Source organism: Arachis ipaensis, chromosome B10, assembly GCF_059453495.1.
Source record: "Arachis ipaensis isolate K30076 ecotype BB chromosome B10, ASM5945349v1, whole genome shotgun sequence".
Taxonomy (NCBI): domain Eukaryota; kingdom Viridiplantae; phylum Streptophyta; class Magnoliopsida; order Fabales; family Fabaceae; genus Arachis; species Arachis ipaensis.
Window position 1 is genome coordinate 93,704,239 of NC_142435.1, and position 6,605 is coordinate 93,710,843.

The 6,605-nt window shown below is 39.2% G+C and overlaps 1 non-coding gene across 1 annotated transcript; it reads right to left on the bottom strand.

Moving 5' to 3' along the window:
* Positions 1-1,308: 1,308 nt before the first annotated feature.
* On the bottom strand, positions 1,309-1,416 carry LOC148580906 (small nucleolar RNA R71). The gene has a single exon (XR_015896663.1). It is a non-coding gene; the product is annotated as a small nucleolar RNA R71 (small nucleolar RNA).
* Between the last annotated feature and the right edge of the window lie 5,189 nt (positions 1,417-6,605).

Below are 6,605 nucleotides of genomic sequence, written 5' to 3' on the forward strand. Positions count from 1 at the left end.
TTCAAAATCTTTTTCAAAAATCAAATCTTTTTCATTTTTCTTAGTTATTTTCGAAAATTCTAAAAATATTTTTTAAAAATATTTTTCTTAATTTTATCTCATAATTTTCGAAAATAACATCATCAATTAATGTTTTGATTCAAAAATTTCAAGCTTGTTACTTGCTTGTTAAGAAAGATTCAAACTTTAAGTTCTAGAATCATGTCTTGTGATTTCTTGTGAATCAAGTCATTAATTGTGATTTTAAAAATCAAATCTTTTTTAAAACTAATTTCAATCATATCTTTTCAAAAATATCTTTTTATCTTATCTTTTTCAAAAATTTGATTTTAAAATATCTTTTCTAACTTCTTATCTTCTTATCTTTTCAAAATTGATTTCAAATTTGTTTCAACTAACTAACTAACTTTTTGTTTGTTTCTTATCTTTTTCAAAACTACCTAACTAACCCTCTCTCTCTAATTTTCGAAAATATCTCCCTCTTTTTCAAAAATTCTTTTTAATTAACTAATTGTTTCAAAATTCAATTTTAATTTATTTCTTCTTTTAATTTTCGAAAATCACTAACCATTTTTCAAAAATTATTTTCGAAAACCTCCCCCTCTCATCCTCTTCTATTTATTTATTTACTTACTAACATCTCTTCCTCACCCTTGTGTTTCTTTCTTTACATTACATTCTTTTCTTCTTCTTTTCTTCTACTCACACAGGGACCTCTATACTGTGGTAAAAAGGATCCCTATTATTATTATTTTTCTGTTCCCTCTCTTTCATATGAGTAGGAGCAAGGACAAGAATATTCTTGTTGAAGCAGATCCAGAACCTGAAAGGACTCTGAAGAGGAAACTAAGAGAAGCTAAATTACAACAATCCAGCAAGCACCTTTCAGAAACTTTCGAACAGGAAGAGGAGATGGCAGCCGAAAATAATAATAATGCAAGGAGAATGCTTGGTGACTTTACTGCACCTAATTCCAATTTACATGGAAGAAGCATCTCCATCCCCACCATTGGAGCAAACAATTTTGAGCTGAAACCTCAATTAGTTTCTCTGATGCAGCAGAACTGCAAGTTTCATGGACTTCCATTTGAAGATCCTTTTCAATTCTTAACTGAATTTTTGCAGATCTGTGATACTGTTAAGACCAATGGAGTAGATCCTGAAGTCTACAGGCTCATGCTTTTTCCTTTTGCTGTAAGAGACAGAGCTAGAGTGTGGTTGGACTCTCAACCCAAAGATAGCCTGAACTCTTGGGATAAGCTGGTCACGGCTTTCTTAGCCAAGTTCTTTCCTCCTCAAAAGCTGAGCAAGCTTAGAGTGCATGTTCAAACCTTCAGACAGAAAGAAGGTGAATCCCTCTATGAAGCTTGGGAGAGATACAAGCAACTGACCAAAAAGTGTCCTTCTGACATGCTTTCAGAATGGACCATCCTGGATATATTCTATGATGGTCTGTCTGAATTAGCTAGGATGTCATTGGACACTTCTGCAGGTGGATCCATTCACCTAAAGAAAACGCCTGCAGAAGCTCAAGAACTCATTGACATGGTTGCTAATAACCAGTTCATGTACACTTCTGAGAGGAACCCTGTGAGTAATGGGACGCCTCAATATGATTTCTCAGAATCTGAATGGAATGCAAGCTGCATCCAACAGTACTCAAGAGGCGCCTTCTGAAGAAGAGGCCTATGATCCTGAAAACCCTGCAAAAGCAGAGGTGAATTACATGGGTGAACCATATGGAAACACCTATAATCCCTCATGGAGAAATCACCCAAATCTCTCATGGAAGGATCAACAAAAGCCTCAACAAGGCTTTGATAATGGTGGAAGAAACAGGTTTAGCAATAGCAAGCCTTTTTCATCATCCACTCAGCAACAGACAGAGAACTCTGAACAAAATACTTCTAATTTAGCAAACTTAGTCTCTGATCTATCTAAGGCCACTGTGAGTTTCATGAATGAAACATGGTCCTCCATTAGAAATTTGGAAGCACAAGTGGGCCAGCTGAGTAAAAGAGTCACTGAAATCCCTCCTAGTACTCTCCCAAGCAATACAGAAGAAAATCCAAAAGGAGAGTGCAAGGCCATTGAAATGATCATCATGGCCGAATCCGAGGAAGAAGGGGAGGACGTGAATCCCAAGGAGGAAGACCTCCTGGGGCGTCCAGTGATTAATAAGGGGTTTCCCTCTGAGGAACCAAAGGAATCTGAGACTCAACTAGAGACCATAGAGATTCCATTAAACCTTCTTATGCCATTCATGAGCTCTGATGAGTATTCCTCTTCTAAAGAGAATGAGGATGTTACTAAGGAGCAAGTTACCAAGTACCTTGGTGCAATCATGAAGCTGAATGCCAAATTATTTGGTATTGAGACTTGGGAAGATGAACCTCCCTTGTTCACCAATGAACTAAGTGATCTGGATCAACTGACATTGCCTTAGAAGAAACAGGATCCTGAAAAGTTCCTAATACCTTGTATCATAGGCACCATGATCTTTGAAAAGGCTCTGTGTGACCTTGGTTCAGGGATAAACCTCATGCCCCTCTCTGTAATAGAGAAACTGGGAATCTTTGGGGTGCAAGCTGCTAAAATCTCATTAGAGATGGCAGATAATTCAAGAAAACAGGCTTATGGACAAGTAAAGGACGTGTTAGTAAAGGTTGAAGGCCTTTACATCCCTACAGATTTCATAGTCCTAGATACTGGGAAGGATGAGGATGAATCCATCATCCTTGGAAGACCCTTCCTAGCCACAGCAAGAGCTGTGATTGATGTTGATAGAGACAAATTAGTCCTTCAATTGAATGAGGACTCCCTTGAGTTTAAAACTCAAGGACATCCTTCTGTAAACATGGAAAAGAGGCACAGTAAGCTTCTCTCATAACAGAGTCAACCAGAGCCCCCACAGTCAAACTCTAAGTTTGGTGTTGGGGAGTCTCAACAATGCTCTGAACATCTGTGAGGCTCCATGAGAGCCCACTGTCAAGCTATTGACATTAAAGAAGCGCTTGTTGGGAGGCAACCCAATTTTTATTTATCTAATTTTAATTTATTTTTATTGTTATTTCATGTTTTATTAGGTTCATGATCATGTGGAGTCACAAAATAAATGTAAAAATTGAAAACGGAATCAAAAACAGCAGAAGAAAAATCACACCCTGGAGGAGGATCTCACTGGCGTTTAAACACCAGTAAAGAGCATCTGTCTGGCATTCAACGCCAGAACAGAGCGTGTTTCGGGTGTTGAACGCCAGAAACAAGCAGCATCCTGGCGTTCAGACGCGAGAAATGCACAGTGAAGAAGAGCTGGCGCTGAACGCCAGAAACAAGCATCTGGGCGTTGAACGCCCAGAACAAGCATCAATTCGGCGTTTAAACGCCAAAATTACATGCAAAGGCATTTTACATACCTAATGGGTGCAAGGATGCAAATCCTTGACAACTCAGGATTTGTAGACCCCACAGGATCCCCACCTACCTCCACTCACTCTCTTCCCTCTTCTCAATGTTCATCCTCTCTTCCCAATAAACACTCTTCCCCAAAACTCTTCACCAATCACCTCAATCTCTCTTCCCTATCACCACTTTACCACTCACATGATCCACTCTTCCCCATAAACCTACCTCATAAACTCTACCTACCTTCAAAATTCGAAATCAATTTCCCACCCAAAACCCACCCTTATGGCCGAACCTTACCCCCCCTCCCTTCCCTATATATAGCCCTCCATTCTTCCTCATTTTCACACCACACAACCCTCTCTTCTCTTCTTGGCCGAATACACCTTTCCCTCCTCTCCTCCATATTTTCTTCTTCTTCTTCATCTATTCTTTCTTCTCTTGCTCGAGGGCGAGCAAAATTCTAAGTTTGGTGTGGTAAAAACATAAGATTTTTGTTTTTCCATTACCATTGATGGAACCTAAGACCGAAGAATCCTCTAGAAATGGGAAAGGGAAGACAAAAGCTTCCACCTCCGAGCCATGGGAGATGGAAAGATTTATCTCCAAAGCTCATCAAGACCACTTCTATGATGTTGTGGCCAAGAAGAAGGTGATCCCCGAGGTCCCTTTCAAACTCAAGAGAAATGAGTATCTAGAGATCCGACATGAGATCCATAGAAGAGGTTGGGAAGTTCTAACAAACCCCATCCAACAAGTCGGAACTCTAATGGTTCAAGAGTTCTATGCTAATGCATGGATCACAAGGAACCATGATCAAAGTAAGAATCCGAACCCAAAGAATTATCTCACCATGGTTCGGGGGAATTACTTAGATTTTAGTCCAGAAAATGTAAGGTTGGCGTTCAAATTGCCAATGATGGAAGAGAACGCACGCCCCTACACAAGGAGAGTCACCTTTGATCAAAGGTTGGACCAAGTCCTCATGGACATATGTGTGGAAGGAGCTCAATGGAAGATTGACTCAAAAGGTAAACCGGTTCAACTGAGAAGACTGGACCTTAAGCCTATAGCTAGAGGATGGTTGGAGTTCATTCAACGCTCAATCATTCCCACTAGCAACCGGTCTGAAGTTACTATAGACCGGGCCATCATGATTGGAGAAGAGGTGGAGGCTCATGAGATTATACCTCAAGAACTGTACAAGGTGGCTGACAAGTCCTCCACTATGGCAAGGTTAGCTTTTCCTCACCTCATTTGCCATCTATGCAATTCGGCTGGGATTGACATAGAAGGAGACATTCCCATTGAGGAAGAGAAGCCCATCACTAAGAAAAGGATGGAGCAAACAAGAGAGCCCATTCATGGAGCTCAAGAGACGCATGAAGCTCATCACCATGAGATCCCGGAGATGCCTCAATTGCATTTCCCTCCACAAAACTATTGGGAGCAAATCAACACCTTCCTAGGAGAATTAAGTTCCAACATGGGACAATTAAGGGTGGAACATCAAGAGCACTCCATCATCCTTCATGAAATTAGAGAAGATCAAAAAGCAATGAGGGAGGAGCAACAAAGACAAGGAAGAGACATAGAAGAGCTCAAGGACATCATTGGTTCCTCAAGAAGGAAACGCCACCATCACTTAGGTGGACTCATTCCTTGTTCTTAAATTCTCTGTTTTTTGGTTTTCTTTATGATTAAGTGCTTATCCATGTTTGTGTCTTATTACATGATCATTAGTATTTAGTAACTTTGTCTTAAAGTTATGAATGTCCTATGAATCCATCACCTATCTTAAATGAAAAATGTTTTAATTCAAAAGAACAAGAAGTACATGAGTTTCGAATTTATCTTTGAACTTAGTTTAATTATATTGATGTGGTGACAATACTTTTTGTTTTCTGAATGAATGCTTGAACAGTGCATATGTCTTTTGAAGTTGTTGTTTAAGAATGTTAAATATGTTGGCTCTTGAAAGAATGATGACAAGGAGACATGTTATTTGATAATCTAAAAAATCATAAAAATGATTCTTGAAGCAAGAAAAAGCAGCAAAGAACAAAGCTTGCAGAAAAAAAAATAGCGAAAAAAAATATAGAAAAAGAAAAAGCAAGCAGAAAAAGCCAAAGCTCTTAAAACCAAAAGGCAAGAGCAAAAAGCCAATAACCCTTAAAACCAAAAGGCAAGGGTAAATAAAAAGGATCCCAAGGCTTTGAGCATCAGTGGATAGGAGGGCCTAAAGGAATAAAATCCTGGCCTAAGCGGCTAAACCAAGCTGTCCCTAACCATGTGCTTGTGGCGTGTAGGTGTCAAGTGAAAACTTGAGACTGAGCGATTAAAGTCAAGGTCCAAAGCAAAAAAAAGAGTGTGCTTAAGAATCCTGGACACCTCTAATTGGGGACTTTAGCAAAGCTGAGTCACAATCTGAAAAGGTTCACCCAATTATGTGTTTGTGGCATTTATGTATCCGGTGGTAATACTGGAAAACAAAGTGCTTAGGGCCACGACCAAGACTCATAAAGTAGCTGTGTTCAAGAATCAACATACTGAACTAGGAGAATCAATAACACTATCTGAACTCTGAGTTCCTAATAGATGCCAATCATTCTGAACCTCAATGGATAAAGTGAGATGCCAAAACTATTCAAGAGGCAAAAAGCTACAAGTCCCACTCATCTGATTGGAGCTATGTTTCATTGATAGTTTGGAATTTATAGTATATTCTCTTCTTTTTATCCTATTTGATTTTCAGTTGCTTGGGGACAAGCAACAATTTAGGGTTGCCTCCTGATGAGCGAATAATTTATACGCTTTTTGGCATTGTTTTTAGTATGTTTTTAGTAGGATCTAGTTACTTTTAGGGATTTTTTCATTAGTTTTTATGTTAAATTCACATTTCTGGACTTTACTATGAGTTTGTGTGTTTTTCTATGATTTTAGGTATTTTCTGGATGAAATTGAGGGACTTGAGCAAAAATCAGATTCAGAGGTTGAAGAAGGACTGCTGATGCTGTTGGATTCTGACCTCCCTGCACTCAAAGTGGATTTTCTGGAGCTACAGAACTCAAACTGGCGTGCTTCTAATTGCGTTAGAAAGTAGACATCCAGGGCTTTCTCGCAATACATAATAGTCCATATTTTGGCCGCGTTTAGATGACGCAAAAGGGCGTTGAACGCCAGTTCTACACTGCAGTCTG